The sequence below is a fragment of the Nannospalax galili genome, unplaced genomic scaffold, assembly GCF_000622305.1.
Source record: "Nannospalax galili isolate Female #2095 unplaced genomic scaffold, S.galili_v1.0 scaffold139, whole genome shotgun sequence".
NCBI lineage: Eukaryota > Metazoa > Chordata > Mammalia > Rodentia > Spalacidae > Nannospalax > Nannospalax galili.
The window spans coordinates 4,856,189-4,872,803 of NW_008345884.1; the positions used below are offsets into that span (position 1 = coordinate 4,856,189).

At 37.4% G+C, this 16,615-nt stretch overlaps 1 pseudogene; it reads left to right on the forward strand.

Moving 5' to 3' along the window:
• The window catches only part of LOC103741370, an 18,155-nt pseudogene extending 3,639 nt beyond the window's left edge, over window positions 1–14,516 (forward strand).
• Window positions 14,517–16,615: the final 2,099 nt, after the last annotated feature.

Genomic DNA, 16,615 nt, shown 5'->3' on the forward strand with positions numbered 1-16,615 from the left:
GAATGTTCAATATCCCTAGTAATCAGGAAAATTCAAATTAAACCTGAAATTCCTACCTCACCCCAGTGAGAATGGCTATCATTAAGAATACAAACAACAAATTCTGTTGTGCGTGTGGTGAAAGGGGAACTCTAATGTACTGTTGGTAAGAATGTAAACTAGTGCAGCTACTTTGGAAGTCAGTCTGGATGTTTCTCATAAAAACAGAAATAGAACTGCCATATGACCCAACTATCCCACTACTGGGCATATGCCCAATGCACATTTTATATCCTACTACTGAGATACCTCCAAATCCATGTTCACTGCTACTCAATTCACATTAGCTAGGAAATGGAATTAACCTAGGCATCCATCAACACATGAATAGGTAAACGTGGCACATAACATACACAAAGAGACATTCATATGTAAAGAAAAATCAAGTCATAAAATATGTATGCAAATGGATGGAACTTAAAAAAAATCAACTGAGTGAGGTAACTCAGGTCCCAAAATACAAACACGATATACTCTCTCTGATATGTGAATTGAATATTTTCTAACTGTAGTTGTCATGTTTCACAAATGGAAGGAAGGAAAACAGAAAGGTGTCTTTTGAAGAGGACACATTAAGAGAGGGGAAATAGTAGATTATAGGTAAAGTGAAAGCACTGAGATAAAATATTAAGGGTGGGAAAATCTTATGCAGGGATGGATGTGGGAGTATGAGGAAAATCAGGAGTTCAAGGGGGCAGAGGCTAACCCAAAAAGGGTGTATGAAAAGGCCTAAGGAATCCTACTATCTCCCAACCCAACTTAGAAAAAATAAGTGGAGGGATAGTAGAACACATGTGATAAGAAAAAAGTGAGTGATTACTAGGGATTGAGCAAAGATGGGGCTGGAGAATGGGGAGAGGTGGAAGGAGTGTCAGATTAATAAAAACTAAAGTATGAAAAAGACTTATGGAAACCCACTAGCTAGTAAATGAGCTAATTCCAAAATATAACGTAGAAAAAAGAGAGAGCATTCAGACTTATCCTGCACAGGTGGACTTTGTTGCTTTCAGAAGACATGGGATATTAAATGAAAAATTAAATACAAGGTATAGGATAGCTCCCTACAAGTTATTGGTCAATGAGGCAACAGAGGTCTAAAAAAAAAATTTCCAGGCTATTTATTACCATTGCCATTGGTTACCCACCACAACTACATGGCAAGATCCTTTTGCTAAAGATCTATCCACACTCTGGCTGCAAGACATAGAGAAACCAATCTCAAACTTACCAAAAAACTTTCTTCCTATTGTCTAGCTTTCATAGTGCAGGTTACTTGGGGAGAAAAGATATCAGTGGTCTTACCCAGTGTTAGACCTATACCCTACAATACCAAACTGTCAGACAAGATATATCTGCTAGTACAAAAATAACAGGGCTATCATGTGGTAACTAACCACTGATTAGATATGAGGCCTTCTCTGCAGGAGGGAGTTTCATGACTGATTCTGTGATCCTGGTCAAAATTCCTTGCCTGGAGATGTCATAGGCCCTAGAGTAGAGCCTGCTATTATTATTTTGCTAAAAAGGCATGCTGCCAAATGCTTTCTAAATATTTATGTTTATCCCCACAGTCTTGGGTTGTCCTCAACCATGAAAACTGGCCAAAATGTTGAGATTAAAAGATTTCAGTCCTAAACAAGACATCTAAATTAACCTCATTAGCACTAAGACTTAGGGAACATTGTGGAAGTGGAGGTGGTAAGAATGTAAGAACGGGAGGATGTAGAGGAATGCTGTGAAATGTGATCTTCTGGACACAACATGGCTATGGCAATCATGAACTTTCATTAGTTGTGGTTACCTGTACAAGACTTATACAAGATTAAGCCAGCCAAAATTACAGGATAGCTAGGTTAGATGATATCCAGGTCCTACCTCATACTGAGGACCTATTGGCAGTGGGTATTTTCTGGCAAAGGGAGAATCATTCTTTATGGAGGACATGACCACTGATAGGTTTCCTATTTGTCAGTGCCCATGTACACATGGGCACTACTCAGACTTAGAAGGTTATCAAAAAAAAGTGACATGAAGTCAGGAGAGGATTGTGTTGAGGGTGACAGGGGAGGAATTGGAGGGTGAAATGGGGCATAAATATGATCATATTTCTTTGTACACATTTGTGAAATTCTCAAAAAAAATTTTAAGTTTATTTTGTTTCTTTTTTTTCTTTTTTTTTCATTCCAAACAGGCAATTTTTAACATGTTTTTCCAGAAATAACTTGAAGCATGTTACATAAAAATATATATACAATGAAGTTGAAGGGGGGAATCGAAATAAGAAATCCAAGATCAAAGGATTTGCCAACATGGAGCCAACTTTGGTGGAATAATAGAGGTGCCTCATGGCATTCTTGGCTTATATATCTTTAGCCCCTCCCCCACATGCAGCTAAAGTCAACTGATTGGGTGGGAGGGGTAACTGACGCCCCCACTGATTCCTTGAGGAGTGTGGGAAGGCTGTGTGTCTATAACTTGCTAACAAAGTGGTTGGAGGACACTTTTAGGTAACACTCCACCCCTTTCTCTGGTTCTTACATTCTTTCTGCCAACCTCTTCCACAAATGCCAATCTCTTCCACAAAAGTCCCTGAGCCTTAGAGGGGGAGATGATTGTCCTCCCATTGTGGCAAGGCACCGACCAATTGGGTCTCTGTATCATCTGTTTGTCATGGGATGATGGCTCATTTTAGTAGTATTCCATCTTCCATAAAAACACAAACAGCAAGAAGCAAGAACATCTAAACAGTGGCTGCTATAACAACTGACCTATGAGCATAAACACAAATGCTTGGATGATATTTTAGTAGGTGCATTACAATCATCTAACAAAACAATTGCAGTGGCTTCCCCACTGAGGCCTATATTCTCCCCTGCCACAGGGGCGTGATCTGGTCTACAGTACCAGATGTGTGTTCTACCTCTAGGAGCAGGCATTATATCCAGTCAATAATTTTCTGGTTGTACATACACTAGATGAGCCATTATTGCACCAGTTGGAACATCTTTTTTGGCATGCTGATTTTGTAGCCCACTGGGTCCATCATTGAGCAGGTTTATAGGAGATAGTTCTCTCCCAGCCACCCAGATGTCACCTTCGGGCACTATGAAATGCACTCCCTGCATCCAGTGGCAGGGAGCTTCCAGCTTATTCCAAGCTTGATTTCTCCCTCTCCTGCTCTCACATCATGCAGTGTCTTTAGTAATAGGGTTTTACTGTCCACTTCTTATGTAAAACCAACATTATTGGCAATGGCCTTTATTGTTTTGAGGACCTCTATGGCCCCTCTGGCAAACAGCTCATAGGGAGCAACCTACCTTTGCCAATGGGATTTTCATTTAATAACCATATGGCTTCTGGTAGGACTTTCTTCCATCCCCACAGGGATCCTTCTGTGCTTAAGGCTTTTTTTAAAACTATGTACCTGGAGAATTTTTCCCTCTTTATTGCAATAGTTCTTTGTATAGGCCCCTTCTCCCCTCCCCTTCAACTACCCACTTTTTGCATATTTCTCTTAATAAGACCTTTCTCCTACTATTCTTCTCTCTCGGGTTCCTTCTTTCCCTTTTTCTCCCTATACAATACCTCCCAACTAAAGTGTTTTAAATTAAAAAAAATAAATTGGCCAATATCCGCAGGACAGGAATCAATTGAATTTCTGTGAATAATAACCATTTACATTACTATTAGGTTGTCATAACTTTTTAGAGTTGTAAAACATCTCAAGGACTGTAAGAGCTTTGCTCCAGGTAAGATATCGTATATTTTTTGTTACAATTTTTTCACAATTTTTCCCAATGAGGTTTGAACTCAGAGTCATAGTGAATATAGATTAGAGTGCTGAGTCATAAGTGTGAACTGACTGCAGTGGGGATGAGTTGAAATGGGATGGGAAGTATGCACTCACATGTCAATAAACACATGAAGGGAAGAGTCAAGGGTTGCTTCCTTTCTTAGTCAAACTTTGTTCTTAGGGAGCACTGTACCTTCTACCTGACTCTAGTATACTAGATTGGGACACAAAGGTGGCAGTTAGAGGACATGATGATATTCATAGAAGAAAATCAAGGGAATATTGATAAATGTCCAAAGATATAAGATATCTTCAGGTTGGCAAGGTGGTTCAGTGGGTAAAGGATGTACCACCAAGCCTGAGAGTTAATTTCCTAGACCCATGTGATGGAAGGAGACAACCAACTTCTGAAAGTCATCCTCTGATTCCAAACCCTTGACGTGGCATGTTCACACAGAAACACACATTCACAGTGTGAAAAAATAATAAAAAGAGCTCTTCAGGTACAAATTATACCTGAAACAGTCAACTTTTAAGGAAAGTGTGAAGCACTATGAAAACATACTTCTATTATTCCTCTTGGCATTTTTGCTAAGGAACCTAATAATTACACAGTGAGATTTGACCTTTAAACCCTCAACCAGGAGTCCGTCTTATGTCTAAGCATTGATGGGTTTTGGAAATCCTTATTTTAATGTGTATATGTCACTAAAGATAAGGTCTATGGTGTGAAGTGGGTGATCAAATAATGTATATGAACAAACTTCAATCCAAACGGAGGAACAATAGTTGATGCAAAGAAAAATTGGGAGGTGGAAAAAGGCACCATAATGGGATGTACTTAAAACAGAAACATCATAAGGACAACCCTAAAAACAAGTACAACAAAAGCAAGTTTGCCTCTCCTTAAAAACTTTGTGACTCAGTGCAAGTTTATGGAAGACCTCCTTATTCACACACATTTTATAATCTTAAAGGATTTTGCTAATGATACATTTTATGATTCAAAGAGCCAAGGAAAATAACCATGAAGATATATATCAAAAGGTCAAAGCTGTGACTGGCTCAGTGGTTAAGGGCACTGGCCTCTCTTGCAGAGAACTTGGGTTCAATTCCCAGCACCTACATGGCAGCTGACAACTGTTTGTAACTCTAGTTGCAGGGGAAGCCAATGCCTTCTGATCTCCATGGCCATTGCACAACACAGGGGCACTTATATACATATGGGCAATACACTCATACACATAAAGTGTAAAATAGTAAATAAAATATTTTTATAATGTCAATAGCCATGACCTCTAATGGTATAATTCTTGGTAATAAGGTTTAAAATTTGTATTTGGTGCTTCCTAAGATCCTAATATGAGTCTCATATAAGAAAAAAATAGCAAAATATCATTGTAGGTACAATGATCAAAAACAAAATAAAAAACAAAGAAAATCAATAAACAACAACAACAACACAGAGCAAGAATTTGCCTACTTGGTTTACTCTTGCTACTTATCCCTATATTGCACCAACACAAAGCATCAGCACATTTATAAACCCCAAAAGACCTGTCTGTGAAATAATAGCTTGTCCACGGAGCTTACCTTTGTACAATCAGTTTGTTTCTTAATATCATGAAGATAAGCAGATGTAGGAAAAGTAACGCTATTGTCTTTTTATACCTTTTTTAAAAGTTTAAATATGGTTTCTCCCATATACAGAATTTAGATTTAAATAAAACTTGACTGCAAAGGGGAGATCATTCCTGAAGAGGAAGATTGTGAGTTCAAAGGACAGGAGAGGGTACTGAACTGCATGATCAAAGTACTTGATATATAGGCACAAAAGTCACCACTAAACTCATTATTGTTCTATAAGTATATACTAATAAAAATTTGTCTGCAGATGTGACCTAAGACATTCATGAAAGTGTCACTAGTATATTATCCCAAAGGAATTCTTGACATCTTCCTACGGAAACCTCATTATACACCCCTCTGTCTGACCTAGACAACTGAGTGTAAAATTAGCTGTGCTGAAGAAAGGTCCTTTCTAAGAAATTCTACCTAAAGAAATGGTTATGCTGCCATCTTCACCCTGCAGACCCCATCAGCTTTCAAGCCCTACCCACCAGCAAGAAAGGAGCTTGTTTAATGGGCTGGGTGTTCTGATCCCTAAAATTCATCATCCTGGTTTGTTACCACATACTTCGGCTTAAACATGACTGAAGAGCCACCATTTTGTCAGCTCATCCCTGAGTCAGAGCTTGGGTATATTTTCCATGCCGTCTTGACACTCCTTCATTTTTCTTATTCACATGTCACACACAGCTGGTTTTTCTCCTCAGGGAATTACTGAATTAATTTAAAAAATGTGTCCAATGTTTTTCAAATCTTGCTACCTCTGGAAAATTGTTTTCATATGTTGGAAGTATCTAAAACTGAAACAATTTGCTACTAATTTTAGAGGAAAGACTCCTGTGTTTATTGCACACACAGAGTTTGCGAGTTCTTACAGAGGGCACTAAAATGTTTTTGTTGCACGTTATCAGACCTGGAGACTATCCAATCCTTGCCTCATGTTGAAGGTGGGAAAACAGTCAGCTATTCATATATTCAGGGGTAGAGTCAGCATGAAAATAAGTGGGTTTTGTACTTGTTTTGTTTTCATTTTGTGTGTGTGTGTGTGTGTGTGTATGAGAGAGAGAGAGAGAGAGAGAGAGAGAGAGAGAGAGAGAGACCTTCACTAAAGAGAAAGCCAAAATGAATCTGAAGAATTGTATGAAGTCTCTTGTTTTCAACACCAGAATTCTGTTTTTCAAGTCTGTTTACAGAGAGACCCTGAAGAGAGACCCTGGAAACTCAAAATAATAGAGAATAATTACATTAAAAGAATCAAAATAAAAATCTTTCTAGTTTGTTAGAACAGAACTAGATGGGGAGGGAAAGGCACTTAATGTGCATGAGGAAGTGATTAGCATCAACACTTTGACAGGACAAGTATGTGGTTTGCAATTTGATATCTGCCTTCTGGAGATGGAGAAGGGGAGACACTCAGTGGTGCTCCCTTGGCCTCCACAAGCTTGTTCACCCAACATCATGGTGAATGTATATTAGTTAGGTCACTTTGGACCATTTTGATTTTTACATAGCTGGGCAATGAATCCTTCAGCAAGCCTGGCAGTCATTTTTCCATTCTGCTTCTCCACCAACACCTGGAAGGTGAACAAACTGGCTACCTATTGATTACCAGGTTCTGGTCTGTGTGGAAGAAGAGCTGTGTGAAATACATGTGGGCTTTCATTGCTATCCAAACCCTGCTGGACTGAAGTTACATTTTTAGTCCACAGTTCACACACATTTAATAAGAGCGGCCTGAAAATTGTCCTTTTCAGAAGGATAATTAGTCTAGACTGAAATCTCAAGAAAATGTTCTATTAAAGTCTTCCAAAAGGATTTGTGACAATATTAAAACAGTCCCCCTATGGGACACTTTATATATAAACTGCTGCTTCTCCTTTTAAGATGTCTGGTGATTTATAGAGAACACCAGAAATCCATTGAGTAGATCAGTGATAAAGGACCCAGTTCCATGGTTAACTGTCATTCTTATCTTTTAGCAAGCTCTCACCCATGGCACTTTCATCCTTATCTGTTCTCTAGTTCTTTCTTATTCAACATCAATCTTATTCTCTTCATTCAAGAGTAATATATGTGAAAATGTATACTAATGAAAAGTATTAATGCTCTTCCACTCATCCAGCTTTTTAAAGTGACACATATCCTGTGAGGTTGTGTGCATGATTATGCAGAGCCAAACAGAGCTCTCACAGCCTTTTACTGAACTAAGATCTCCAATACCTATTTCTATCCAGAGAGGGGTGAGATTCTAGACAGGCATGAACCAGATACATCTAACTAATGAAAAGGTTCAGAAGAGTACTTTTTAATACACAAGGTACAAGCCTGTCCTATTAAAGAAGCAGATACAGTTTGAACATTCTCATCTTCCCTACTTCTTGATATTTAATTTTCTTCACCTAGGTACCGATTACCCTACACTCTTTCAAAGACCAATCTCCTTTATCGTAAAACACCACAGTAAATAAAGTGTGATGCTTTCAAATGACCTTTCTGTAAATGGAAACTCCCATACGTTAAGGTCACAGGAGGAAAAGATCTTTTACTTTTGCACACCCAGGGATGCAATAATATAGTAACAGCATCTATATTGACAGCTCATAAGATAACCTAGCAATCACTACAAGTGACCAATGCTTTAAAAGTCTCTAGGAAAAAATGCTTTGAAAATAATACTCTCTCGGGGCTAGAGAGATGGCTCATCGGTTAAGAGCACTGACTGTTCTTGCAGACGACTTGGGTTTGAATCTCAGCACCCCCATGGCAGCTAACCACCATCCATAACTCCAGTTCCAAGGGATCTGACACTTTCTTCTGTCCTCTGTGGGCATTGCATGACATGGGTGAATTTACATATATCCAGGCAGTACACTTATACACATAAAATAAAAAATAAAATATTTAAAATAATTATAATACTTTCTAGAGATCCTTTAATTTACAAAATGACTGAATACTCTGACATGTTTGAGGAAATTTCTAATCTAGAAAGTGGAAAACAGTGAAATAAGGCAACAAATATGCTTTAAAATCTAAAGGGAATGTTGGTCAAATGCTTGATGCTGACAGGAGCTGACACAAGCAGCTGTTGGAGATGTTATAAGGCACCATTAGAATCTGGCTCAATTGCACATAATATTGATTGGGACACAAAACATTTTATTTCTATTGGGGACATTGACTCACAGAAAACATTAATTTTGAGTCATATAATAATTTTTTCAAAATTGAATTTAGTTTTTTAGGAAAACAAATACAAATTGTCCTGCAGCCTGTTTGAAAGTTAGGGATGGAAATCATAAAATCGTGTTAATATTTGGCTAAGTTGAGTTGTCTTTTTCATATTTCTCTTCTCTGTATCTTCCCACTTTAATTGAGCCACAGAGAGATGCTTATGCAAGCTTTGGAATGTGGCTATAAAGCAGCAGTACCACCTTTACCAACTTACATAGACTGAACCATCCCTGCATCTCTGGAATAAAGCTGACTTGATCATGGTGGATGATCTTTTTGATGGCTGTCGCTATGCAATTTGTGAGAATTTTATTGAATATCTTTGCATCTATGTTCATTAAAGATATGGGTCAACAGTTTTCTTTTTTTTTTTTTTTTTTATTTTTACTTGGTTTGGTTTTTAAAGTGATACTGGTTTCACAGAAGGAATTTGGGAGTTCTCCCTCTGTTTCTATCTTTTTGAATAATTTAAGTGGTGTTGGTTGTAGATCTTCTTTGACTGGTTGCATTCTGCTGTGAATCCACATGGACCTGGGTTTTTGTTTTTTTTTTTTTGTTTGTTTGTTTGTTTATTTTGTTTTAATTGGGAAGCTTTTATTATTGTTTCAATTTCCTTATTTGTCTTGGGTCTGTTTAGGCTGTTGATCTCCTCTTGGTTAAACTTTGGTGCTGTCCATGATTTTAGAAATTCATCCATTTCTTTTAGATTTTCAAATTTAATGGAAAATAGATTTTTAAAGAATTCCCTTACAATGTTCTGGATGCATTCATGTTAAAAGCCCTAGAAGGGGGGCTGGAGAGATGGCTCTTTGGTTAAGAACACTGGTTGTTCTTGCAGAAGACCTGGGTTTGAATCCCAGCACCCACATGGCAGCTAACAACTGTCCATAACTCCAGTTCCAAGGGATGTGACAGCCTCTTCTTTCCTCTGCAGGCATTGCATGATATGGTTGCATTTACCTACATGCAGGCAATACACACATACACATAAAATAAAAATAACAAATAAAATATAAAATATTTTAAAAAGTCCTAGAAGGAATTGGTCTGGAGGGAACAGCCTCAACTTAATTAAAGCTATATACAACAAACCCATCACCAACAACATTTTAAATGGAACCATTCCCATTAAAATCAGGAACCAGATAAAGCTGTCCACTACCTACATTGCTTTTCAACATAGTGCTTGAAAATCTTGCAAGAGCAATAAAACAAGAGAAGGAAATTAAAGGAGAACTAATTAGAAAAGAAGAAGTCAAATTATTTCTATTTGTAGACAATATGATATCATACATAAGAGATCCCAAAAATTCCACTAGAAAACTGTTAAAAATGATTAATACTTTCAGCAGTGTCAGGTTACAAAATAAACTTACAAAAATCAGTAGCCTTTCTTTAAACCAATAACAAGCAATCAGAAAAAGCATTCAAGAACACTCCCTCCCATTTACAATAGCTTCAAAAAAATAAAATATTTAAAAATATTTAGAAATAAATAACCAAAAACATTGGTTTTTGGAATAATAACCAAAAACATACTAACCAAAAACATTAAAGATCTCTACAATAAAAATTTAAAGTCTTTAAAGAAAGAGATAGAGGAAGATACCAGAAGATGGGAAGGCCTCCTATACTCGTGATTTGGTAGAATCAATATTGTGAAAATGACCATCTTACCAAAAGCAATTTATAGATTCAATGCAATGCCAATCAAAACACCCATGACATTCTTCACAGAGATTGAAAAATTCATCTTAAATTCATATGGAATCACAAATGACCTGGGATAGCCAAAGCAATCTTGAGGAAAAAGAACAACACTGGGGGAATCACCACACCAGATCTCAGATTAAATTACAGAGCTATAGTCATAAACCGCATGGTCCCGGCACAAAAATAGACATACAGATCATTGGAACACAGTAGAAGAATGAAACATGAGTACATACTATTTCAGCCATGTGATATTTGACAAAGATGCCAAGAACACATAATAGAGGAAAGACAGCATCTTCAACAAATGGTGCTGGCAAAACCAGATCTCCATCTGCAGAAGAATGAAATAAGACCCTTATTCACCCTGCACAAACATAAACTCCAAATAAATCAAAGACCTCAATATAAAACTTAAAACTATAAAATGCTAGAAGAAAACATAGGCATAGTACCCTCTAAGATATAGGCATGAGGAAAGGGCTTTCTAAATTGGACACTGGCTGCTCAGGCATTAAAGTCAACAATCAATATGTGGGACCTCATTAAACTACAAAACTTCTGTACAGAAAAAAAAAAAAAAAAACACCCAGGGAGGGGAAGAGAAAACCCCCTGAGTGGGAGAAAATTTTAAACAGCTACACATTTGACAGAGGATTACTATCCAGAATATACAAAGAACTTAAAAAATAAAGAAACAAGAAAAAAACAACCTAATAAAAAGATGGGCATAGATCTGAAGAGAGAGTTCTCAACCAAAGAAATAAAAATGGCTGAGAAACACCTTAAAAAGTGCTCAACATCTTTAGTAAATAGAGACATGCAGATAAAGACCTCTTTAAGATTCCATCTTACCCTAGTCAGACTGGCTAAGATCAATCAAATGAAAGACTTCAAACACTGGAGAGGATGTGGAGAAAGAGGAATGCTCATACACTGGTGGTGGGAATGCAAACTCATGCAACCACTATGGAAAGAAGTGTGGAGAACTCGTAAAAAAATTAAAAATAAACCAACCTGTGATCCAGTGATGCCACTCCTTGGCATATACCCAAAGGACTCATCCTACTGTAGGAATATCTGACCATCCATGTTTGTTGCTGCTCTCTTCACAATGGCTAAGGAATGGAAACAACTGACTTTTCATTTTCTAATAGCTAAATTAAAAATCTAAGATAAATCAAATTTAGTTATATTTTAACTTATCCAAAATAATTCATTAAAATATAAAAAGTCAGATATAGCCATGGGAACTGGGAAGATGGTTCAGTCAGTGCAGTCTTTGTTGCACAAACATAAGGACTTTAATTAGGATCTTCATCAACCATGTAAAAGCTGGCCCTGTGCACACATCTGTAAGTTAAGGGCTGGGTGGGCAGCTGAAACAGCAAGCTTTGTCTCAAAAAAAGTAAGGTTTAGTGTGATAAAAAGACGTCTGATGTCAACAACAGGCCTCATACATACATCCATAGACACACACACACACACACACACACACACGTGCATCAAGAGACATACATCCCCCAATGCCCCCCAACACACAAATAATGACTAAAATTAAAAAATGAAATCTTTTCCACACAAAGTCAGTCTCTCTGAGACTACATGTATATTTTAATATCAACCATCTCAGTTAAGATATTTAAGGAACTTAATAATGTATGCCTTATATTGGATAGTAAAAAGGATATATTAGATTTGTTTATTGGGTAGTTTAAAGGGAGTGCTAAACTTTAAGAGAGTAAAAGCACTAGATAATTTCCTCCCACCAGAGATTGTGAGGAGATATTTGAGTCACGAAATTTTTCAATAAGCCTAAAGTTAGCTTCCTGTTCACTGAGGTAAATCTTCCCCAAGCATACTGAATGAACTCCACCCAGATCAGTAGGGCAAAGGGAAGACAGTGAGTCCATTCAGACCTCAGCTGTGGTTGGGAGCCCCTGTTCAGTTCGATGTCACATCAGTATAAGCTTGCTTTGCAGTCTCTGACTATACAACTCAATGCGGTAGTCAGGAACTGACTAAGGCAAATTGTTGGATCTTTGAGGACAGTTCACTTCTGTTTTAAGCATGTCCAAATGAACACTTGGCAGTGAACTACATTTTATGTACTGTGTTCAGTACCATTGGCAAAGGGGTGCTAAGGAAGATTAACACCGGCAGAAATCAGGTTCTAAGGACAGAATGAGTAGAGTCGCAGAAAACTCATGCTGAACAAATCTAATACATCTCGCTGCAATGTGTTTGACATTCATGGAAATGGTGCAATGAGGAAATATACAGGTTGATAAAGGCAAGAGCCTTTCTTTGGGTGTCATTCATGTGAGCTTGTAGACAGGAGACTTACTCCAACAGTTGGTACTGATACCTCACTGAGTGTTCCCGTCATTAGTAAAACAATAAAGACCACACCAATTACAGCAGCCTACATTTATTAGACGTATAAAATATATTATCCACAGTGCCAAATACATCTAGAAAAAAATGTATTTTATATCTCTTGGACTATTTTTATGTCCTTTTAAAGGCAAGGCAACAGAAGCTAATTTTTCTAATGTCATTATGTTAGAAAGTAATTAATATAGACATTCTAATCATGTGAACACTCCCTTCCCCCACCCCCTACACTTATGATAAATAAAATGCTTAAAAGAAAGTGAAAGATGCTTCTCTTTAGTTAGAATATATGTTCAGAGCTGCCCCTTTTCTTCAAACATGTTGGAGAGTATTCTTCATCTGTTTGGGAGTTTATAAGAAACACCACTTGGAGCTAGGGCAGAGTTCACCAATGTTTACATGAAGAATTACAGAGAAGACACAGATGATGAGTGCCTTAAGGATCTCTTCAGCAAGTCTAGGCCTGGCTTCAGTGTGAAAGTAATAACTGATGAAATGGAAATTCCAAAAAATTTGGATGGATTTTTAAGCTTTGAAGGGCACGAAGATGCACAGAAAGCAGTGAATGAGTTGAAAGTAAAAGAGCTCAATGGAAAATAAAATTATGTTCGTACAACTCATAAAAAAAGGAAAACAGCAGACAGCACGTAAGCACAAATTCTAACAGATGAAGCAAGATTGGAGCACCAGACACCAAGGTGTTAATCATTACGTGGAAAATCTTGATGGTTGTATTGATGACAAATGTCTGGAAAGAGTTTTCTCCATTTCATACAATCACTAGTGAAAACGGTAGGACGGAAGATGATCATAGCACAAGGTGTTTTGTTTTGTATGGTTCTGCTCCCTAGAAAAAAACCACTAAAGCTATTGCAGAAATGAATGGTAGAACTGTGGCCACCTGTATGTAGCTTTAGCTAAGTGTAAAGAAGAGCTCCAGGGTCACCTCCCTAACCAGTGCATGCAGAATGTCCTAGCTATGCCCAGCCTGGTGCTCAACCCCTGCAAGCTCCTCCTTCAGGTCGCTTCATAGCAGATCTCCCACAGACTCAAAACCCTGCTGCACACTATTCTCCTTGCCAAACTGCTCAACAAAGACGAAGTCCTCTCTGAACTGCTCTGGGTGCTACACCACAGCCGTCCCAAAATATTCCAAGAGGCCTTAGTCCAGATGCTCCCACACCACCATTTAGTACAATGAGACTAACCTCCTCACAGATTCCACGAATCATTTCAACAGCGTGTTGCTAACACACCAACACAGACGTTGGGTTCACGTCCTGCAGCAGCTGCTGCTGTACCAGCTCCTGCTGTCTGCACTGTTCCTCGTATAAATATGCTGCGGGAGTCCATAATCCCCAGCAACATCTTAATGCGCAGGCTACAAGTTACCATGCAACATCCTGCTGTTCACGTACAAGGTTAGGAACCTTCAACTGCCCCCATATTGGCATTCCTCCCCCCATTCTAAGGGCAAAAGCAAATGTTGGTGAATTCCTGTTTCCTCTTATTCAAGCCATGTAACCTGCTCTTGCTAGGAAAATACTGCATGCTGTTGGAGATTAATAACTCAGAATTGCTTCACCTGCTTGGGTCGCCAGAGCCTCTCCACTTGGAAGCTGATGAAGCTGTAACTGTGCTAAAAGCCCATCAAGCTAAAGAAGCCGCCCATTAAGCAGCTGTCAGCGCCACTGGTGCTCCAACTCTTTAGAAATGATCAGGGCCTCCTAAAAGAAGCTCGTGCTTCACTGAAGAAAAATACATAACACCAAAAAAACAGCGGATGAATTTGCATCGAAAGACAGCTGGGTACAAGTTCTTGACTGCATAGGACTTAACACACATGGTGGAATACATAAGGTCCAGTGGGGATGGGGTGGAGCATGGATTGGGGAGGGGGGGTCTAAAATTTAAAAACTGTTGTATGAAATGCACAAAAGCTAAAAAATTAAATATTATGGAAAAATTGTAACATATAAAATAAACTTAAAATGGAAAGGAAATTTTGAACCCTGTGTGCCAGGCAAATGCCGTGTGTAGCATACAATGGTAGTTATAGATTACTTGATTTAAAACAATAAAAAATATTTTAAAAGCAAAATATAAAAAATTAATGTTTTGTAGACCCTTGGAAAACAATTTTCAGCAAAGTACAAAAATTTAAATCATTCTTTCCTAAATTTTATAATTCTTTACTGTGGAATAATTTAGGGATGTTTGACTTTAAGTAACAGAATTGATAACTAGGCAAACAAATGTAATTTGGATCATAAAACTTTTGTTTTAATAAAACTTCCTTAAGCAGTAAGGAAAAAAAAAAAAAGAAAATACTCCAAGGTCATTCATTGTGAGATTGTAACATAGGAAATATTTTCTATGAATCAGTTGGTCCTCACTACCAAAAGTCTACCAGCTCCTTGCTTTGGGACTTTCTGTTCCCCAGGATATTGTCAGGGAAATTTCTGTTGTTTGTAATCTAGTCAGATTGACTTGGGTCAGTTTTGTCCACATATTGTGGTTAGGAATTAGTTTCATGATCATATCTAACTGCCTGGTAGCTTAGGATATGTAATTTCTGTCTAGGCAGCCCAGTCTTTCTTTATAATCCTATTACTGTGAACTCTACAGTCTCCTTGTTTTAACCTGAACATTTGAGGCTTGACCTCCAATTATACAATAAAATGTTAATACTCAAAGTGATTGATGTTAAGAGATAAACCTAATGACTAACCAAAAGACGGAGGGCTTCAGCAGAGCTTCCCCCTTTTTGCAACAGTGATATGATGTCTTTTCTTACTCTTCCACTGTCAAACACCTGAGCAGAATGGTGACTTAGTTTTAGCCATACATATAATAACAGCAATACCTTACTGAAGTCAGGATTATATATTAGAAAGAACTTGATTAATTATTAGACATGAAGAAGGAGCTCTTCTCCCTTCCTAAACCACTCATTAAAATTTATAACTCTGCAAGAGAACATAATATGAGATAGATGAACATCTATATTCTGCCAACCATGTTTCATGGTGTATCTATCACTATAGCTCTTTTTCTACCTTATAATACACAAAGAAAACTGCCACTGTCAACCAAAGCTATGTATAAACACATTCAAGAGAGGATGGATTATTTTAATATTATACTTCAAGACATATTTTCCTCTAAGACTCAGTTAATTCTCTCATCTTGCTCCTGAGGACATACACACAGACAATAGGTATCCCTGCTATAGATCTTTACAACCTAGGCAATCTTTTAGGACTTTTCTCCTTTTGAATGAGTTTGAATGTTGCATTTGATACAGTATCCTGTATTTGGTCATAATTTTGATTGATAAAGTAACTAACAATCTGTTGTTCTGTTATGGCTCAAGAAACTTAGCTAAATTCATGAAATGTAAGTCGGCTCAGTGGGACAGAATATTTTCTAAAAACAATTGTCACAATTCTGGTTAAAAGATAAGTAGAGACTTTGGTACTAATAAAATTGTTAGATATGATATTCTGGATCAGATAAATGAAGAGGCTGATGTGGTATTTACTTAAGGTATGTGACTCAAGAATATATTAGAAATCAATAAAGTTATTATTTTGACAAACATAGTCGGAACCATTTAATCTTTCCTGATGGAATGCAAAGTTGGTTTTCCATGTGCATTTTTATTAACAAAAGGCACTTTAAACTTCCTATGACATGTCTCAGTAATAGACGGCATTAGGTCACTTGATATATTTATTTATTTTAATTTTGGATCAATTACCTTTATTTAGAAAATTTCAATTTAAAGGACTTTTCTATATTATATTT